The following is a 23,639-nucleotide window of genomic DNA, read 5'->3' as shown; positions in this document are numbered from 1 at the left end:
GTCGAACGCTTTTGCTAGGTCAAGGTAGGCTGTATGAACTGCCTTACCCTCATCAATGGCCTTAGTGACTGTTTCGAAAAAGTCGACCAAGTTCAAGAGGCAGGATCTGCCCTTGACAAAGCCAAATTGGGTAGGATCCAGTGTCTGTAGGTCCCCAATGTCTTTATTTATGAGTTCCATTATGATCCTCTCCATAGCTTTGCAGACAAGGCTCATCAAGCTTATGGGGCAGTAATTTCCAGGGTCCGTAGAAGCACCGCCTTTGTGGAGTGGGACCACAGTTGCCGTACGCTATTCTTTGGGTATGTATCCTGTAGTAAGGCTAAGATTAAACAGCAGCCTTATGTGTGGGTTTAGTTCCTCATTGAGTTCGTGTAGCACACAGCCGGGGACACCGTCCGGTCCCATTGATTCTGTGTTTTTTGCTTTAGAGAGAGCAGCTCTCACCTGGGCATCTGAGATGTTTGGGAGGCTAGATATTTCTCCTTTTGGGGGACTTGAATTTTGCCTGTGGCTTAAACATAACATTCTGGAGAGTTACATATTTGTCCCAGAGACTGCCACTCCTATGCATTAGACTTCCCATCCATGTGAAGTTGAGGTCATCTATTACCGAGTTTGCATGCAACCTTAACCAGTGGATGGGGAATGGGAAATTTATACTGGGCTTGGCACCCATGTCTCTTATGGACAAAGGTAGCTTATAAATGCCTGGCTCTCAACATCCTATTTGGATGCAGTACATCATTATTCTTTCAGGTAAACTTGGCTAGGCTTAGAAAGGCCCCTGGGTCATTAGTCTAGTAACAATCTATGAATCTATGAATGTCATTCCTGATCCTCATTAGACTGGCAGAATTGTTAGAGTGTTTACCTTACAGACATATGGTACAGAGTTTCTTTTCACACCTTGCGAAGCAGGACTATGCTTAAAAAGGCCCCATTTCATTGTTACTCTAGTAATGGCCTATGAACCTTTCAGCTTTTTTGAATAATTATTACAGTAGATCTTTCATGTTTTGTATTTAAAACATTGAAAACACTGTTACTTCCACCTTGACCAGTTAGGGTGTTTGTTTTATTTTTCAACTGTTGCATGCCTCTGTCCTCAAGACATTTAACATTCCTTTACAGTTTGGTGCCATGATATTTGTATTTTAAAATCCTTAGGTTTTTAAACCAAGCACGGATACATAAATACTATGTAGGCCAAATGCAAGTCTGCCACTCAAATACTATGGAAAAGGAACTGACCATGTAAACATTTACTCCTGTGACCTCATTTGTTCTTGGGATACTATGCAATTAAGTACCTCTGCCACCCTTCTTCTGGATCTCCCAAGATTATGTCTGTTGCTCTACTACCATATAGCTCTTGTACTGTGCATATAGGACAGATGCTCACCTTCAGGCAGACAGAATAACATTTCTTCAAAATTGCTTCACTGATGCATTCAGTTTTACTGCAATAAACAAATTATATACAAGTTAGCAGTGCAGTATATATCCTTAGCTTACCAAAACTACTACTTATATATTTTTGATTGTTTTGAATCTAAGGACCTGAAAAAGCAATATAAAAATAGTAATTTGATTGCCACAGAATCACTAAATTAGCAGTATTGCTGGCTTATGCTTGATATATTGCCTGGTCCTCTGTAATATAAGAGTTATGTTAGTTTGTGTCATAGGCCCCTCAGTCCTCATTGCTGTCTCTTAATCTGAAATAAATCTGATATAAATTATAGCCTGTATCTCACTGATTAAACATAATGAATGAATTGTACTACTCTGAATCTGTAGTTGGGGGCATCCATGCCATCCCCTCCCATATTAATGAAATACTCATGAACTGAAGACTGAATCACTGATGTCTTGTATTTCTTTACTCAATATTCTGCAGTTGTTCTTTTTGACTTTTCTCATAAGCCTGTAATTCCATGTCTTGTCATTGTTTCTCCTTGATCACCTTACTTTTTATTATTTGTGCTCTTTTAATCTCTCCAGGGTTGACTGGCTTTGGGCCTTCCTTGTAGCTCAGCTAGTATTCTTTAACACTATGCCCTTTAATTTCTAACCCAGTTTTGTTACAGCTACCCTGCCATTGACCATTCATAGCACTGTCTGCACTATTCTTCTTTCAGGGACTTTGACCCCCAGCCCTTTGTATTATTATTTAAAAGAAAACAATACCTAGAAGCATATTAAAATATGATTTATTTTTATATCTTGATATTTAATGCCACCGTATAACTTTATCTGCCCTGCAAATTACTTTATCTTAAAATGGTTTGAAGTGGGTTCACCATTCTAATTAGAGCTTGCCTTTTAGTCTTGCTTGCATTTGCAATGCCTTTTTATGACCTTAGTGCAAAAAATAACTACACTGCATAACAATTAAATACCTGGATTAAGTGAAAAACCCAGGTACATAATGATAATAATCAAAATAATACTAATACTAATACTAATAATATGATGATGATATTAAAATTGTGTGCACAAGTGTGTGTGTGTGTGTGTGTGTGTGTGTGTGTGTGTGTGTATGTGTGTGTGTGTGTGTGTGTGTGTGTGTGTGTGTGTGTGTGTGTGTGTGTGTGTACATGTATATGTATATATATATATATATATATATATATATATATATATATATATATATCAAAAACAACTTATAATAACCCACAAAATACTATATCAACCCGAAAAAACACCAGCACTAAATATGATCATCAAATCATACAGCAACCTGAGGTCACTACGCTCTGCTGACAAACTGCTAGTACAAACAACTAAGAGCATAAATGTGGCTGGGGACTCTCTATTCGCCATCTTGGTAGGCAAAACTTGGAATATGCTACCTGCCGAACTTACTCACCAATCCTACTTAACCCGGTTCAAAAAAAGCCTCAAACTACACTTCCAACAGCATTGGCAGTGTCCCTGCTTAAAGCCCGACTAATCACCACCAGCAGTTCCTCCAAATTCTCCCTAAGCATTTCAATCATATACTCTAATAAGTGTATGAATTATTGAAGGGACTTAGCCCATAACTGCGTGTATTATTGTCTGAAATTGAAGCCACATTAATTTGATGTTGTCTACTATGTTTTATGCATGTTTGTAACCCTACTGAAAACTGCATATTATACTTATCTCTAAATGTTTCTATTGTTCCTAATGTATTTGTCCTCTGCTTTCTGGAGCTTTTCTCCCTGGGCCTCCGCTGAAAATTGACATATATCCAGTTGGACTTTCCAGGTAAATAAATGTAAAATAAAAAAAAAAATATATATATAGATATATATATATATATATATATATATATATATATATATATATATATATATATATATCATGGCTGAGTGTATGAGGGCACTCTGTACAAATGTGGGGAAGGGGCAAAAACAGACCTTTCCCAAGGCATTTGCCTAGAGCCCCAGAGTTTATAGTTGTGACTTTGTAAGTACCCTTTATGAACAATTTATTTGACTCCTTTAAAGTGTGTTCACAACTTTCTTTTACAACTGTCTGGCAACAACATCTGTAAGAGGAGTGTTTTTTTAATAAGAAAGAAACATACAGTACCAGTTTTCCTGATCTAGATGCATGTAATGTAGCTCTACTCTATGTCATCATATGCATAATCCATTTTTCTCAATTATACTATCACAAAAATAACCTCACCTTTGAAAAACCTCACATTTGTCTCTATCTGCTCTCACTCATTGCTTGCTTAACCTATAGAGGACAGTCCGTAGGGTCACCAGTTGTTCCCCATTATTCCTTCCCATCACCAACATTGTGTGTTAGAAATCCTTAGAGTGCTTTGCTGTAACTAAGAGATGCAGACACCACTCTATGCTTATGACTGGAGACTCCTAAAAGTAACTTTTGCTTGCATTTGTGCATACCTATGCATCATAATCGTTTTCAAAAATCATTGTTGTCCAGCAGGGCTACAAAAATCTTATTAAGTGATGGAAAGAGATTCTGCTCAGCTATTAACAGTGTAAGGACAATAACTGTGAAATATCTAAGGATATGAATATGTTCTCACTTGAATTTTTTTAGCACTGCTACTATATATGTCAACAATTCACTGGTCCTGAGTTTGATAACTCTCTTTGTTGTTTTATTTGCTTTCTAATTTTAGGTAGTAAGATAAAGTAGAGAATGTAGATAGTAAGGTCTAGTTAAGTTTACTTCGGTGGCTACCAAAAAAGTGGCTAGAAAATGGAAATCAAAGTTTAAACAAACTGTATTTAAAATGGTGAATATTGTAACAGAGATAAAAGAAATGGAAGTGGGATCTTTAGAAAAGGCTAGGATGAAATAGCAAAGGAAAGTGGAAATTGTGGGAAAATACATAAAGAAAAATGTTTTGGAGGAGGAATGAAGTTTAAGAAAAGGCAGGAATTGAAGAATTTATGTAGTGTTGGAATTATAGGTTCATAGGTGTTTACTAGGCTAACGACCACAATGGCCTTTTTAAGCCTAGCCATGCATCCCAAATCTCTGATGAGTTCTGATACCCTTGATAAGTGTAAACATGGGCCTGGGAGATGAACCATTCACAGGTTACCTGTTTGCATCAGAGACATAGGTGCCAAACCAGGGATGAATTTCCGGTTTCCCATCCAGTTGTCCAAGTTACACTTGAATTGGATTAGGGAGGATCTCTGCTTCACATGGAAGGGGAGCCTGTTCCATAGATGGGGTAGTCTTTATGATACATACCTATCTCTCCAGTAGGTTCTATGTATATCACAGGCAAGGTTTAAGTCTTTAGAATGGGTAATTCTGGTATTGTTTGCTTTGTTGATATGCAGGAGGTCCATCTGAGTGGGGTCTGGCAATGCCCTGTATGCCAGGCATAGCTCTCCCCTCAAAAGCCTGTGGGAGACAGAATACAGGTATAGGGCCTTGAGGCAGTCTGCATAGGACATATTACTTATGCCCTGTATTCTTTTAGTGAGGAACCTCTGCGGACATTCCAGTTGTTGGAAATGCCTGGCTAGGTACATACCAAAGGGGGCACTGTACTCAATGAAAGGTCTGAGGAATACCAAATACAGTGGAACAATGACTTCCTTGGACCTAGATGCCATACCTTTGCTTATATGTTGTGCAACATAGAATGATTTCCTCACCACTGTAGACATGTGATGATCAAAGGCTAGATTACTATCTATGTGTGTCCCTAAGTCCCTGACTATTGGGTCAACTCTAAGGGGTTTGTTGTCAATTTGATAGTAACCAGGGATGGATGACTTCCCAAAGGATACTATTATGGATTTCCTGGCATTTGGTTTTAGTCTATGACTCTGGCACCAGTTGTTTGGGGTCTATATTATAAGCTTGACTGCTTAGCTTGCCGAATGCTGAAACGCCAACAGCTGAACGTCGAAAGCTTAAAAATCGCGAATGGCCACTTACGCAAATTCTTTCATCAGGAAAGAATTCACTTGGCCATTGCAAATTAAAATGAACTTCCAAACCCTAACAAAGTGGGGGGGCTTCACACCCCACCCCCCAATGTCAGGGGTGTGTGCCCTGCACCCCCCTAACTAAATATACCAACTACGAGATTGCTCTACATTGGGGAAGGGCAAATCCCCAATAACAGCCAAACAAATTCTTTCCCGATGGAAGAATTTGCGTAACTGGCCATTTGAAATTTTAAGCTTTCGCCATTTAGCTGTCGATGTTTCAGCATTCGACAAGCTAAGCGGTTGAGCTTATAATATAGACCCATTGTTTGTCTGTGTCAGGCCCTCCTGGAGAACATTTGTGTCAGTGTGAGATTCAATGACAGCTCCTAATTTGCAATCATCTGCAAATGTAGTCATCCAAAGACCACTGACATTGGCCTTGACTTCTGAGAAGTAAATGCCAAAAAGGAGTTGTCCAAGGACTGATCCCTGAGGAACTCCACTTGTGACTGGCCTCTTTGTACAGGTGGACTCCTCAATTCTAACTTCCTGGGTCCTGTCTGTTAGCCAGTTGGCTATCCACTGGGTGACATACGGGTTTCTACCTAACCTCCTGAGTTTGTCAACAATGCCCAAGTGGGGTATTATGTCAAATGCCTTGGCCAGATCAAGGTAGGGAGTATGAACGATTTTGCCCTCATCCATTGCTTTGACAACTTTCTCAAAGATGTTCACCAGGTTGAGAAGGCATGATCTGCCCTTTACAAAACCAACCTGAGTTGAGTCCAGTGTTTGGAAGTTTACTATATTTCTTTTGATCATCTCTATGATAATTCTTTCCATGGCTTTACATATAAGACTAGTGAGACTTATGGATCTATAGTTTCCAGGGTCTGTAGATGGCCCACTTTTGTGCAGAGGGATGACTGTTGCCTTTTTCCATTCATGAGGCACAAAACCTGTTTGGAGGCTACAGTTAAATAGTAATTACAGAGGCTCTGATAGGTCATGTTTCATGCTATTTAGAAGGCATCCTGGGATATTGTCTGCACCCATTGATGCAGTGTTCTTGGTCTTAGAGACAGCATTAAGGACCTGTTCCCTAGTGATAGTAGGGGGAGTTATATTTGATGATATTTCCTGACGGAAGGTTGAGGGGGAGAGGGGAGTAAAGTTGGAGATGAATTTATCACTCAGGAGGTTTGCTGTATCTTCTGGTTCAGTACAGGTGGCTCCATTTACAATGAGCTCTGCACACAATTGTGTATTGCCTTTGAGGTTGCGGACATAGCTAAACATTGTGGTTGTCCTTGGACTGGGAGGCCAAACTTAGCATAAATTTGGCCTTGCTAGACTTTAGTTTTCCTCTGAGTATTTTGTTTAGTTTAATTAGAGTGCTTTTTATCCTGCTGGATTCTGCACCTCCTAATTTTTGCCATGATTTTCTTCTTCCTGTTATACATCTGGTTGATTTTGGGATTCCACCAGGGTGGCTTGTTTTTTGAGTTACTTCTGTACTTCTTCCTGGTGGGTGCAACTGCCTCTATATAGCTATTAACATGGTACAGGGTTTCTGTGAACAGTTCTGCATAGGCAGAAGTGTTTTCAGGGTTTATAGGGGCTTCTTATTTTGCCAGGTTGACACTTAATAGCAGGAGGTTAGCCTTAGAATAGTTCCTGAATATCCCCGGTTTAGCTGGGGGTCCAGGTTTTATTTTTACTTCAAAGGAGACCATTTTATGGTCTGACCTTACTAGAGAGGGCATTACAGTAGGGGATGTGCAGCACTATCCCATATTAGTGAGGACCATATCCAGAATGGTTGCGCCCATGGTTGGTGTATTGACTATCTTGTCCAGGACTGATTATATGGTACAGAAGAAAATATGTGATGTATACATTTTGTAAATTTTAACTTGTTAATATGGTTTCTTTACTTTTATATAAATGTGATAATTCAATAAAGGTGTTTTTTTTAAATACTATCAGAAGAAAAATTTTTAGAGAAAACTATATGTATTTATTTATGGAAAGAGATGTCTTTGGGCAGAAATTTATTTGCTGTTGATGGTTAACATCTTTGTTACGATGACAATGCTTTTTTGTTTAAAAAAGTTGTTCTATTGTTTTAGATATTTCTCTTGTAACAGCTTCCTCTAGGGCATCTTTAAAGAGTGCTGGTTATACTAATGTTAAATTTCTTTTGTGTAACACTAGGATTTAAATAATACATTTAAATGTTAGGAAGCTAAAGTTTTGGGAGAGGGTTATCAGATAGTTATGGTAACAGATAATAGAATTTCGGATAATAATCCTCCTATATGTATATAAAGCCTATCATAAAGTGAGACAAGTGGGGGAGGGGTGGCACATCTATTTTTATATTAGGCAATTTAGTTTCAAATCTATATGAAAATTATAGTGGATCTAAAATTATATTGGTGAAATTTGGTTAGAGAGTAGATATGTTTAACAATTGGTCTTTCTTATAGACCATTAAACCAGAGGAATTTGTTAAGCTTAGTAAAATAACTACCTCACATTTTATGAAAGGTTTTTATGTGATAGCAGGTGATTTGAACACCCCCTTTGTTATTTTACAGGATTATTTACAGAATAAGGGTTTGGTGGATAACTTGGTTAAAAATAGTAAAGAATATGGTTGTTCTCAAACTGTGTCATTCCCTACGAGGGATGATAATATTCTGGATATTGTTTAGATTAGAAATTTGAATTATGTAAACACTGTGAAATTTATCCAGAATCAACTGGATCTAATCATTTTTGTTTCTGTTGGTCTTGGTCTTATGATGTAAACAAGCCCTTACAAAGTTTGAATGATTTTGGGTATTGATAGGGTTTTTATAGGGCTGATTATGAGAAGATTAGGAAGATAATTTCATAATGGGATTGGCACAGTGCAATTTGTTCAAATGATGTAAGGGTGAACTGGTATACTTTGTATAGTGTTTTATAATAAGCAGTGGCAGCTGGTGACTTCAGATCAAAGGGGGGCTGCAGGAGACAACAGAATAGGTGGGGCCAATGGGAAGGGGTGTGAACAACTACAAAGTGGGGGATCTATGCTCAAAACCACAAAAAACGGGGACTTTAATTAAATATGCTGCACTGGGTGCCAAACCATCATTATGAGAGTCCGATCAAGGCAAAATGAAGTATAGAAGAAAAAAAAATATTTCAATGCATTGGCTACATGGCAGCTTAATTCATATCTAGATGTAAACAAAAAGGTTGTGAGGCATGAAAAAAATAAATTACTTTTTAAATATGTTACTGGAATGCCAGTCAAAATCAAGTATAACAAAAAAACAAGCAGCACTCAACTCAAACCACTTCTCCTTGCACTGCAGTTCTAATTATAATTTATATTCAGCTCTATAAAAGTACCAAGTAACATGCTGAAAGTAGCAATCTCTGTGATACCCCCACTTGTAAAAAGGTTTCTTATCCAAAAAAGACCTGCTGCCTGACAACTATCTACTTGTTTCATGGGGAAAATGTGATCAAAGTAAAAAATGAACAGCAAACAAGATACAAGCTCAAGAAAATTGCTTAAAGGATTACTGCATAGGTTATGGACCACACATGATAGATTGGCATTCTGTTTATTTTACGGGTAAAGCCTGCAAAGATGCTGCAAGTCTCCAACAAATGTAATGAGCTTCTGAAAATACTGTAATCTTGTCCTTTATTACAAATACTGCATATGCATTTCAATACCTAAAGCTTATACGTTATCTAGTTATGTAAATATTCTGTGCATGGCAACAACAAAAAGTTGGTAATAGCTTACTTGCATCTTAAAATCTCAGACAAGCTTAACTGATGGTCATTAAAGCATTGCTACTTAAACACAGAGGAATAGGCACTGCAACAACATGCATTTTCTGAATAATAAGAAGCATAAATCAACAGTATACAAATATGACAGAAGACCAGAACATTCTGCAAAATCAAGGACAGATGAAAAGCCACTGTAGTACTTGTGTCTACCTTGGATGGGGGGATACTCTGCACACTTACACTGCATAACTGCTCCTTGCCTTGCTTGGATACATCCATAGTCACTACATGGGGGAGTGGGGTGCAATAAGTATGTCGCAATTTGAAATTACTCTGGCTGACGGTGATGGCCCTGATGCATTTGTCATACCTCTCAACCTCAGAGCAAGAAATCTGGACAAAGCCATAAATAGAATTGGGACTAAGGTCCAAAAATAAGGACAAATGTTAAATATTGCTCTTATAAACTTATAAAGATAATAGAATAGTAGGTCTTGCATTAATATGAATTTTCTGAAGGGTATAAAGTCTGAAACTCAATGTCTGTCATAATTTAGTGACTTCATTCCTAAATGATTTGCCAGAAAACCACAAATTTTATGAGGAACAAACCAAATATAAGAAGCAAAAATCTATTCATTCTGTGAAAATCTGGACAGTTAAGAGGTATAGTTCAGCCAGGGCAGTCTTTGAGTTTGCCACCCTTCCCCCCTCACAAAATCATGGTTGAATGGGGCCTCCCCCCTACAGCCATTCCAATGGCCCATTACTTTGCTATTTTGCCCCATTTGCCAGAAACACTGTAATGTGCATACTGCTTTACTTCTACGATGATTTGGATTTCATTTAAAAGTTTTCTTTTACATTTTACAGCACAAACACTAACAGACATCTGCTAAACAAAGCAATGCAGTCGCAGACTGAAAACAGACTTAGCATTAAAATGTCTCTGCCCTTGAAACTCACATTCATTGAAACAGTATTGAAACCCACTTTCAAAGAAAATAAATCTGGCCAGTGGCAGATAAATATTAACTTTGGGCTGTTTTCAAATCATAGGCCCCTTGCACATGAAACATACATGTGTTCTTTGCTACACCTTCCTGATTGTATTAAATTATATTTCTTGTATAATACAGTACCATTGTTAGAGGGCATTTTAAATTTATTGCTTTGAACATTTTTTCAGTAAAGAATGAAACAAAATGCATGCTCAAATAATGACAAAACTGCCCAATTCAGAACATTTCCATCATAAAAGTCTACTCAAACTTCTACAAACCAGCAGCATCAGTAAATATGCACAATCTCTGCAGAAGTAAAAAGTCATCTAAATAATTCCACATTAAAGAGATCTGTAACTAATGAAGAGGTTGCTGCTAGCAAACAACTGCATATTTCATTGTTTTATCTATAAATAAAGTACCTGTTGTCCTTGAGAAATAAATTGCCTATGTTACATTCAAAATGATAAGCTAGTAATATTGCATTAGGCAATGGATGACAAACTGATAACAAGTTCATAGTTAATAGGTATCTCTGCCAAAGTGGACATTCTCAGGACTGCAGCATCCACCCCCTTTAAAAGTACAACACAGTATCAGCAATGCATCTATATACTGTGGAAGCAGAACCCACAGCCTTCCTTATCAAAAGAAAGTACACTACCTGTTGTGCTATTAACAATGCAAGCAGACTCAGCATAAGCAGCACTAAACTTCTCTTCCCCTGAAGCTCTCAGCTCCTTGTAAAATCCACTCAACACTCAATTGTATCTCTCAACTTTGCAGCACAAGAAATCTGGAAAAAGCCAAAATTTATTGGAGGGGGGGGGGGGACAAAACCCAAAAACCTGGGACACATTTTAAACATTGCTTGTATAATCTTGGAAAGTTGCTAGAATAAAATGCTGTGTTACTACCATGCATTTCACTGCCAAGTCTTGAACCCAGGACCCTGTGTACTAAAGTCAGAGCAACATACCACTATACCAAATCAGCTGTTTCTTGAAAGACAGGAAGACTGAAACTTAAATGGCTATCATTTAGTGAATTCAATTCTCACCACAGCTCTCAACCTCTCAGCACAAGACACCTGGACAAAGCCAATAATGGGGGAATACAGCCCCCAGACATATTCAGTGAATTCAGTTCTCACCATAGCTCACAACCTCTTAGCACATAAAAAGTGTACAAAGCCAATAATAGGGGAATACAGCCCCAAAATAGAGGCAAATTTCAAATAGTGATCTTATAAACTTAGACAATTGCTAGAATAAAAGGTTTTGTGTTACCATGTACTTTCTGAAGAATAGCTTTGTTAAGTTTGAAATACAAGTCCTTCCCACACAGACGTAGCTTCAAAGTCGCCCGCTATCCAGCCTAAGAATACATGTCCTTCCCATGAGAGAAGCTATCTGGCTTGCAGATGTTGCAATCTGATCCCCTTCCAGTCTATGCAGTTATAACGGCATAGACGTCTGGGCATCTCTGTAGTCGGCTTCCTTCTTCCTAATCCAGACTGGTTAAGGATTCCTGTATGCATACGTGGAGTTCCAGGACTCACTATCGTTTTTTTATTTTCATTTTTCTTTTCTTGTTCATTTTTTTCTTTTTCTTTTTACAGCTCGGGGGCTGCAGTCCTGCAGTTCAATAGTATGAGCCGTCCCTGATTATAAGGTTTAATTGAAGAATATGTAGCAATGTGTCATAGTAATTCTAAATTGTTTGGATCATCTTTGTGGAATAATACCTTGGATAAACTGTGTATTGGTTATGGAAAAATATAAAAAGTATCCAGTAAGGAAGAATTTACAGAGATATCAACATGTTAATTGCAGATTTAGGAAAATGGTAAGGGAAGTGAGGCAGAGTTATGAACTGAATTTGGCAAAATACTATTTTTTGAATTGAAAAGCTTTTTGTAGTCATTTGAAACAGTGTAAAACTGATTCTAATTTTGGCATTTATTTGAGATTTGGTGATAACTAAATGACTGATTCTAGCATTGTGGCCAATATATTTTCCCATTTTGTATATGACAAGCAGTTACAGCTTAGTGGTTGTCGTCCAATTGAGATTAAGGGTAATTACCCTGCCCTCTCTTTGTTATGTTCTGAAAAGTCTTCTAGGATGAATAAATTAGCTTTGGCAGCAGGCTCTGATGGTATTAATGGAATCATTCTGTTAGTTATTATAGAGGATGTTTTCCTGTGTTTGAGTTATCTCTTTCAGAAATTTCTTGAAGATAGGATATGTTCCCGGTATTTGGAAACTGGCATACCTAACGGAGGTCATTTATGTAAAGTTGAGAATTATAGCTGTATTAGTCTCACAAGCATTCTGGGACATTTTTTCAAAGTGTGATTTTTAGATCGATTACTGGTATGATAAATGATTGACTGGATATTACTCAGCATGGATTTCTTGCTGGGAGGTCATGTACAAAATTACTTTCCTTCTATTGTTCCTTACGCAAGACATTAGATATTGTTTTAAACATAGATGTTATATATTTAAATATGCCGATGGCTCTTGATATTATGCCACATCATTGGGTTATTTCACATTTACAGGATTACTCTATTAATGGTTATGTAATTAGATGGGTTAAATAATTGGTTAGTAGGACAGAAATGTAGGATTAAGCTTGGGTCTTCTTTATCTGAAAAGAGATTGATTAAAGCAGGTGGCCCTCAAGGTTCTATGCTGGGCCCTATTTTATTAGCATCTTTATGTCAAGCTTTCCTAATGATTATAAGATTTGGTTACTTAAATAAATAGATTATTTTAATATAATTTCAGGTGTATCTGATCAAGTCTATCTTCATTCTTATTTGGATAATATGTACTTATGGGCATTGTTTAATGAAATGAAGTTCAATGTAAGTAAGACCTGTTGTATGCAGTTTGTTGTAGGTAATCCTTATTAGCTTAATGTCTTTAAGGAGATGAAAGCTCTTAGAGGTCTTGGGGTTAAAATTGATAACAATTTCAGTCTCATAGCACAATTGGTGTTTATTAGGAGGTGCTATTCTGAAATGACTAACATTTTAGAATGTAGCTAACAAGAACAGGCTTGTTTTGCTCCTATTTATAAAACTTTAATTAGGCTGATTACTGAGTACCGTGGATCTCTATGTGTGTAAAATAATTTTCAGCCATGTAAACTGGAAATAATTCAAAGGAATTTTACCAGGAGGTTATCTGACATGAGGGGCTTGAGTTATAACATTTTTTTATCATTATATACTATAAAATATAGATTTGTTAGGGGTGATTTAATAAATATTTTTAAAGATTTTAATTTTGGTGAAAATATGAAAATTCATTGGAAGAAACATTAATTGAATACCAAGAAAAATAATTATTTAGTTTAAGTAATGATTTCTGTATGGTTTAATTCTTATTCATTTTATGTAGAGTCTGTATTTTGTGAAAAAAAATATTCCATTAAGTATTAGGGAAGAATCAGAGTCAGTTAATATTTTACTAATGAAATGGATTGGTGTTAGAGTCTTAGAGCCTGCTCTTTTGGTGGCAAGCTCTTCAAAGGACTGTCTAGTCTAGACATTGAGCTTATATAAAGTACTTTGAACATTGATTAAAGAAAAGACAGTCTGTATTTTAAAGAAAAAATAAACTCGACCAGTTATGTAAAATCATTCAGGCATTTTTACAATATGAAATGAGTATGAACCTGTTTGAAAGTGCATTAAATGACGGATGGCTGTATTTACCACCTGAAGAGAAATAAAGTGTTACACAGTAAAAACAAACAAAAAAAGTGTTGCATAAAGAGTTGTATGAATACTGTTGTTTTGGGCATGGCAAGAAACCCTGAACAGTAAAACAGCCCAGTGTGGACAAGCTGCTAACTTTGAAAAACAAAATGGACATAGTAATCCTTTTGATGCTTCTAGATAAAACTAAGCAAGTTACTTTGAAAATGTGAAGTTATATTACTTATATAATGATGTTTTAGAGGATAAAAAGGCTCATAGGCTTTTAGGTTCATAGGTAAGTTCTTAGCAGTCTGCAGATCATTACAAACCTAACCAATAAACCATATTCAGAGGTCCAATCTAGCCTCAAGAAAAGCGATAAGCTACCATGGGAGAATTTGAGGATATCCATCCAATTATCTGGGTTTACCCTGAAAGTGACAAGGGTACTACTCTGCTTGCCATGCAGTAGAGGTTTGTTCCATAGGTGGGGGATACATTGGGATATGAATCTGTTATACTAACATGTCTTATTTGTTTGTTCATGAAGTATTAGTTCCTTTAACTTGTTATTTGATGAACCATTAGTTCTGTGAAGGAAAAGAAGGTCGAAGAGGGTTGACTTTTTCATGGCACAAGACAAAGACCCAAAGGAGGAGTCTTTAAGAAAGTGATGGCCACAAAGTGGTAAAAGCTGTAACTTAAAGACATAAAAACTGAATAAAAAATTCTAAATAAAAAAAAAACAGCTTCTGTATAAAAACAAACAGCTCTTTATTCCATAATAAAATGATAGAATTCAGTAAGCACTTTCATCCTGTTCCACAAGACTTCTTCAGACTGAATAAACTCACAATTCAACTCAAATAAATACTAGTAAAATCATATCAATAAACTGGCTAATTAGTTAATTAATGTTTTAAAACTTTCCTTCTTACATATGCTGTGAACTCTTCTCTAGTGTTCAAGCCATCTGGATAGCAGGCATTCAACTTAACCTGCCACAGATACTCTCTCCAACTTTATTCTTCCTCTGCATCAAATATCTTTTCATAATTTTCTATTTTCTTTTTTTTGCCAACAAACATCTTTATTACATTTTCACATATGACATAGGCAATCTTACATTTATATAAATGAAAAATAACATGACTCTATTTTACTTGCAAACAGTATACATCACAGACAGCACTGAAACAACTGTAGTTGCAAACATTCTACATCACATATAATCTATCCAGTCATTGTCAGTTAAGCATTATATGGTTCATTCAAATCCTACCTCTTAAATCTCGTTCTTGCTCAGCATATATTATTTCCACAATTCTAGTTTTTTTCCTATGTAGTTTGCTGCCTCCTATTTGATCCAAAACTGTGAATTTAAAATCAGCTTTACACTTACCACTGTTATAATGCTTGCTAAGTACATTTCTTTCATCACATTTTGATATGGCATACTTGTGCTCATATACTCTTCTATACAATTCTCTAGTGGTGTGGCCTACCTAAAAGGAAGTGCAAGAGTTACATGTAATTAAATAAAGCACAAACTTTGATTTGCACATGTATTTGCCCCTAATCTTGACATTAATCTTGTTCACAATAATTTCATCTACCCGTGTGTAAATATTGACAGTAATTAGTGTAATAGCATTTATACATACAAAGCTTTCAGATGTTTTTATTAATGACATGAGCCAGGTAGAAGGATTTCTGAATCGTGATGGTCAAAAAATACATAACTGTCAACAAGAGTGCCTAGATCTTTTATGATTGTGTCTGATTGGAGGGATGTGTCACCTATATGTTAACATGGTCTAACCTATATTGGAGCAATTGAGATTCAGTAGAAGATTGATTAAAAACTTTCAATTTGGAGTCATTTGCAAGCTTAGATAACTACAGGCCAGGAGAGTTGGCTTGAAGGTTTGGGAAACCAATGACAAATAGGAGAGAGCCCATCACTGACCCTGTGCTACACCACTGGTACCTCTAACCACATGAGTTCTGTCAGATGACCAGTTAGGTATCCACTACATAAAAGAATGATTTATACTCAGATTTACAAGTTTGGTAATGCCTTCATGGGGAACAGTGTTAAAGACATTGGCCAAGTCCAGATATTTGTAACCACTATCCAGTGTTTACATGACTTTTTCAAAGAAATTAATGAGTTTAAAGAGGTAGAACCTTTCTTCAACAAAGCCAAATTGGTGATTGTTCTGGGTTAACATTTTTTCAATGTCCAGATTTATGAGGTTTGAGAGAATATGTTCCATAGCTTTACATATAAGGCTAGTGAGACTAACAGGTCCAAAGTTGCCAGGCTCTGTTGCTGGGCCACCCTTGTGTATTGGCATTACAGTGGCTGTTTTTCAGGCTACAGGAATGTAACCACTGGGGAGGCTTAGACTAAAGAGGTTAAGTAGGGGTTCAGATAGGCCATATTTGGCACAGAGAATCAGGAAACTTTGTAAGATATCCAGACCCATGGATGAGGTGTTCTTATTTTGTGAGAGGACTGACACGACTTGGTGTATAGTAATTAAATGGGGTGGGTATGACTGGGGAAGCTATGTAATACTAATAAGTATGTGTGAAGTAAAATTTGTACTGAATGTATCGGCTAGGGTAGTAGCTATGTCCTTTGAATGAGTGGTCAGTATTATTTTGGATTAGTTCCGAACATTGTTCAGTGTCAGTATTTAACTTCTTGATATAGTGAAATAAATATTTGTAGCTATTTTTGATTTTAGTGACTATTTTAAGTTCATATTCAGATTTGATCTTCCAAATAGTTCCCTTAAGTTCTTTACTAGTTTAAGTGTGCTGATAAGACAAATAGAATAAGTCTTCTTATAAGTATTAAGAAATTTCTTTCTTTATTTCTCGTTAATATTTATCTCATTCACTCCAATGGAGCCCAGAACCTAAGACTTTTAACAGAATCAAATTATGTACTCACATTTCAAATAAATGCTTGTATGTCTGGAACCACAGGAGTTATGAAAGAAGTATAAATGGCAAACCCTTCATTTCAAACTATTTTTATAGTGGTGATATTCTTTAGGTTCTAGGTCTTAAACTGAATTGTATAAGTCACAGTAAACAGAGTCACTATTATGTTTATAATATTTTATAAACAACTTAAAATATCTCGGCAACCAGCATTTTATTCATCTGGTTAAGAGCATTCGTATGAGTCTAAGGAGTTCTGTCTGTGTTACTTGGTTGTTGAGATATTTGGAAAAATGTGAAAATTATATCTACATACATTAATATAATAAAAACAACATTTAATATCTCTTTACCTGCACTAGACAGTGGTCGAATATTAATGCAGTTGAGTTTGCTATTGTGTAAGCTTTAAGATGAAATATTTTAAAACCTTATGCACAGCATTGTTTTGGAATTATTGATGCCAATATGAAGAAGCAATATTTGATGCCTAGAGGCATCAGTAGGAGTTAACTGTAGATGCACCTGGAGGCGTGACTTGGATGAAATGAGATTAGTATTCTACAATAGTGGGTTGTTTTTAAATTTCTCATTATATTTGCTGCAGATATGGGCTACCTTAACAATGCAACTATTTAAGGAGTAGAAGCCAGATACATAGGATACAGCTTTAGCAAAAGGATCTATCAGTGGAGGATTAAAACAGAATGTATTTAAGCCATTAACAGATTGAAAAAGGCATGCTTTTGAGAAGTTCCTAAACACAGAGCATTTTCAAGGGAAAGGATCACCAGTTTTAAAGGAAAATTTCACTGATTTGTGGTGTAATTTATGAAATGAAGATGATATACATGAAGGCATGTAAGAGGTATCCATATTTGTGATGGTAAGATCCAGTTGTTGGGGCCCCTAGTATGTTGGTTAACTGTACAAAGGGGTTAACATTTATAATGTTAATAAAGTACTGGGATGTGGACTACTGGCACTGTAGGTCTGTCAGTTTATTGATGGAAAGTTGAAGACCCCCAGAAGAAAGTTGCTGGGTTTAATGGGGATTTGGTAAGACATGTGCAGACCATCCCTGGCAAAGCAGGAAGGCTTGTCAGCCATCTCGTCTCAAGTTGACACATACTGGATCCCCCTAGAATGACACCAATCACATATTTGATTATTAAAACCAATTATCTTGCCTTTGAATCTCAACAAAATTCTGGGTGATGGTAAAATAACATGTAAGACCAATCTCTTTCCTGTCACAGAGAAATACATAGCAAGTTCAATCATATCCTTCTGTGTGTCCATTTGGGTAGAGCACCTAAGATCATTCACCCTCACACATGGCATTTTTAGGTCATATTAAGAGACAGATTGATTTGTACTGTATACAGTGAAAGCATGTCAAATAAGTTGTTTTACTAAGCATTAAACACAGTAGGATTAATAGAAATAGCAATCAAAGACACCCTAGAATTACAGTAATATGTGATTTAGACTGGGATGTAAAGAGATGTGCTGCATATGTGACCAAGGGCTGCACAGCATAGTTGCAGTGCATTGCAGTATAAAAAATACTTAAATAACTAAATGGGGACACAGTGTGTATCTTAGCATATAGCCATGCTCCACTGTAGAAATCAGAGGCGCATAGAAAAAGTGCAAGATGACGACAGAGCAGAGCAATATGTAAGCAGATGAACAAGACAACAGGCATGAGATACCTCACCAAAAACTTACAAGGGCATTTTAACAAAGTAGTAGCACTTAGCATGAGGCTGTGCATGCTGTAGCAGAATGCTGGAAAGCATCACATAACAATGAGATACACTTTACTGTTAGCACCTGTGGTGTGTCGTCTAATCAGCTGGACATCTGTTGGCCAGATAAAAGGAGACAAAAGGAGAATACAATAAAACAGAAAGCGGGAGAACATTGCTAGTAGAGGTAAAGAAATGAGCAAGTAGGGAAAGGTAAGATACATATCTCGTGGGATAAGGCCCCTTTTTATATTTGACAGAATCAGGGGAAAGTTGAGAAAGAAATAGGGGAAGATACGTGAGGAAGGATAGAGAGCAGGCGTAAACACACACAAAGTATGGACAAACAGAGGCAAATGTTGCACACTAAAAATGGGGAGACCTGGGATGGATAGAGACAAAAATGGGCAGATAAATGGAGTGGGGGAGGACTGACAATGTACAAGGGATGATAATGTTAGTGACTCCAACAATGTGAAAGATTTATGTGCTCTTTCTGGTTCCATTAGTAATGAAAATGAAACGATGTCTGTGATTCTTCAGGGCAAAGCTGGTAAGATCAGAATTATAGGCACTATAGACCCCTAAATATGTTGTTTATAATTGAAACAAGTGGACAGATTTGAATTTCCCAAATATTTATTGGTGTACTGTGTCATCAGAAAAGGGAGTAGAAAACATAGTATTATTTGCACTACTTAGACTATTTCTGTCACAACATGTACAAAATGCAACCAGCAGTTAGAGTGTTCTGGATGTGATATCGTCTGCCCCAGGGGTTAAATTCTATGGTGCAGAAAATAAAGAGCCTTTAGAAAGTTCTGACCACTTGACAAATAAATGTAAGATTGGTGGGTACCAAACAGTTAAACATGTTAGCAATTCTATGGAAAAAAAAATATAAGGCTGACTATAGTAACATTATACAGGAAAAGTTGATTTGGAATTGGGAAAAAGAATGTTTGAAATTCAATGCTCAAGAAATGTGGAGTACTTTTTACAGGGAATTTTCCATTTAATTGAAAACTCTGTTAAAGAAGGTATATGGAAGGAATAGGACGTTGGGGCCACCTTGGCTGTTTGTCGAGATAAAATGAGCACAATACAACAAACTATAGACAATCAGTTAAGAACATAAGAAAGGTTATTAGGCAGGTAGAAATAGAGTATGAGGGTAATCTTAGCTCTTGGCTGAAAAATAATAAGAAAGCATTTTTTTTAATGTATTATTATTTATTTTATTTTATTTTACATTTGTTTACCGGGAAAGTCCGACTGGACACGTCCTTTTTCAGGAGAGGCCTGGGGAGAAAAGCTCCAGTTAGTGCGTATACATACATACATGAATAACATCTGAATATTTAGGCAAGACATATCAAAGTACAACTGGCAGTAGATGCATTGCATAATTTAACCGTGAGTTAGATACGTCAGTAAAAGATGAGATAACACCAGAGTGTAGTACATTGAGATATAGTGTATTTTTTCACAAGTGTTATATAATCTAATAGTACACTAGAGGAATTTTATGAAGGAATGAGAAGATATAGGTAGTAAGAGAGTGAAGAGGAGGCAGTATATGTAAACTCAAAGTGTGTGATAGCAGGATTTAGGCAGTGGTGAATAAAGTAGGTTATTAGAAGGTCGACTAAGTTATGGTGTTATAATTTCTCAGAGTTAATTAGTCAGGAAGATTTGTAATGGAGACAGTTGAGAGTGAGATGTTTTCTGTCAAGTGATGGTGGAACATGGGCAGAGTGATTTGGTAAGGAAGTGTTGTTTTAGGTTAGTTTTGAATAGAGGTAGAGATGTTATGGAGGTAATGTTGACTGGCAGTTCATTCCAGATTTTATCTCTGTAGTTAGCAAATAGAGAACCCCTGCTTGATTTTTGGATAAGTAGGTTTGTATTTGTTGCTTGTTGGAGTAGCGTAATAGTCTACTGGTACAATAGGCTTGAAGAAGGGTTTGTAAGGATGGTATTTTTTCAGGATTTGAGCGGAGTTTGTGGGCCATTATTAATTGTGTATACTGTAGAAGATGGGGGAATTGTAGCCAGTTGAGTTGTTTGAGTGAAAGGCAGAGGTGTGTTCAAGTTGATGTTCATATGTGTCATAAGGATATCTCATCAGAAGTTATGATTTGGGGATGGTAATCATAGTATATCTGATCCGTCAGAAAATGCAAAAAGCTTTAGAGAATTTTCTTCTCTTGTTTCAAATAATGTCGCAAGGTGGAAAGGTGAGGATCATCATTCATTTGATAGTTGTATGGATTGTCAATCATTGAGGAATTAGTAAGGTCTGCATTGCGGAATACTAAAAAGGATAAAGCTTTTGGACCAGAGAAATTCTATGGGATATGAGGCATTTGGGATCATCTGGAATATTGCTTACTGTTTTTGTTCCCAAAACACTTTGCAAAGTGATACAGTTCCAATACAGTGTTTCTGTACATAAAGGTGGTAATCCTGTAGTAATTATAGACCAATCAGTCTTACTAATTCAATTGGAAAATGTTTTGAAAGAATTTTGATTTCCTTGATGATGAGAATGCTGTATATTTTTATATATTTTTAACACAGATTCTCTGGAGAGAAAGGACCATTACAAACATGATCTCTTTATTCAATTGGGGTTGAGACTTTGGATAATAATATTGCAGTGGAAGTGATTTATTTAGAGTTGGCCAACCTGTTTGATGCTTTCCCACATAGATTAATGACTAAATCAGCTGAGGATTATGGTTATTGGCAATATACAATTAGATGGGTTACAAACTGGATGAAGAGAAGGTTGGCAACAGTATGTATTAAGGGGGTACATTCTAAAGACTATACTATAAATAGGGGAGTCCCTCAGGTTTCAGTGTTGAGACATTCATGTTTTACATGTGTATGTACTTTTCTCCTAGTATGCAAGGCAGATGGTAAAATTGGGTTAGATCAATAGTGTGGTGAAAGACTTTATTGGTCTAGTAAGAAATGGAGTTTGACTATAAGTGATCTGCATTGTGGTCATTTAGCCATATTCAAAACATTAAAACATTGAAACATCCGGCTGAGGATAGGCTAGAATATGGACAGCATATTAGCTTCTTACTAGCCCTGAGGGACATCACTGGGATCTACTGTATGGTTCAGGGTAGCTGATAGAAGGGGCCACTTTTTTTTTAATGATTCAATGGACTAGAAGTGTTTGCCAAGTAAAGCAGGTGATTATGCTAGACTAACTACATCGGAAAAGTTGGAATCTCCACTGCAGCATTCAGTACCAGCCCTGTAACATCTTTCCCCACAGCCACACTCAGTACAGGGGCAGGTGGCAGCTAATGAACCTAGCATCATTATGGCCTGTGTGATGGAGACAGGGTGGGAAAGATGCCATCAGTAAAGATATACTAAAAGTAGGGCTATATATATATATATATATATATATATATATATATATATATATATATATATATATACATATATATATATATATATATATATATATATATATATATTTATACACGCACATACATATACATACATATATACACAGACACACACTACAGGTCCTTAAATCATTCTTAGACTAATCCCCTTTGTGCCAAATGTCTGATTGGTTGGCTTTTCGCTTTATTCATGTTGAAAAAGAAAGGGACTCATAAACCATCACATTTAGGTATATGTGAGAGAGACACAGCAGTGCAAAGTTACAGTCCCGCATGTGAGTGCAAGATAGCATAAGCCTTCTTTGATCTCTGCAGCATTATGTGAATAGTTATGCACATTAACCCATTATATGCCTCAGTGCCATGTGAATTTATGTGAATAACAAAAAAAAAAAAAGATGAGCTCCTCTGAAATTGAGGATACAAATAAAATAAATAAAAGGTCATACAAAGCTGTATAAAACATCTTCTGCAATCTATTTGAAGTATACACTCACATTAAAAGACATTTAATCAGCTGTGAGTTACCATCCACAGGTGCTTGAATAACTGGCAATACTGCATTTCCACCTTCTCCGCAACTCATTTATACTACTTATCTGTGACCTGTAACAGCTTGTGCCTGGGGCAGCTGCCCTGTTTCCCCCACCCAAGCTACTGTACTGTCACCACTAGCACTAGAAAATAGCCCCCCTGTACTTAACTACTTGTTATGTCCTGGTCTTGGCATCTGTCAGAATCAACAATATCTGGTCTGAACATTGCTCTGAATGACAGTGACAACACATTTTAAACCTGCAATTTTCAAACCATTACCAGTGTCAAATATGTAATTATACTAATAAGCAAATCTTTGCCTGAGCTCTACTTTCAACTGCTGGAGATCTTCAGGATGGTGCTGCCACAGGTCATCATATCAATGTCTGCACTGTTCATTGGCATGGAGGATATAAAAGGTCTCAATTGCAGTTTCAGTCAGTCCATACCAGGTATCCACCAAGCAACTGTGCCAAGAACTGGCTGCTAAAAAAAGCAAGATTGCTCTTTTCACCCTAGATAGGAGCTCTCTGTGGGGCACTAGCACACAAAGTCATCAAAATAAATTTCATCAGAAAACAGGATGGCAACCTGGGATTCAAGTGGGTAATAAGAATTTTGAATTGCAAGCTACCCAGCCTAATACTGCCCTGAAGCATGACATGCATACATATGTAGGCAACATGTATGAACCCACAAGTGTGGCACATCATATGCATGTGGTGTAACCTTGCTGTGTTTTATGTCACCCTTACCCTTCATGGAAATTTAGCAATTCACAGATGCATGTGTAACCTGGGTTCACCTGCATATATATTAAGCAAAATGCTATATAATTGCAGGTTTAGAATCTATGGCACCATCTTTAATGCCAAACTGTACATCAAAAAAGCAGCAGCAGTTAATCAATTGAGCAGTAATAAGCATGTTTCTGCTAACAGAAAAGAAATGTTTAAATATGGAGAGTCCTGATGAGTTATATTGCATTCTGCAG

The sequence above is a fragment of the Protopterus annectens genome, chromosome 3.part1 (assembly GCF_019279795.1).
Source record: "Protopterus annectens isolate FY-2018-M chromosome 3.part1, PAN1.0, whole genome shotgun sequence".
Lineage (NCBI taxonomy): Eukaryota > Metazoa > Chordata > Ceratodontiformes > Protopteridae > Protopterus > Protopterus annectens.
This window is presented reverse-complemented; position numbering follows the sequence as displayed.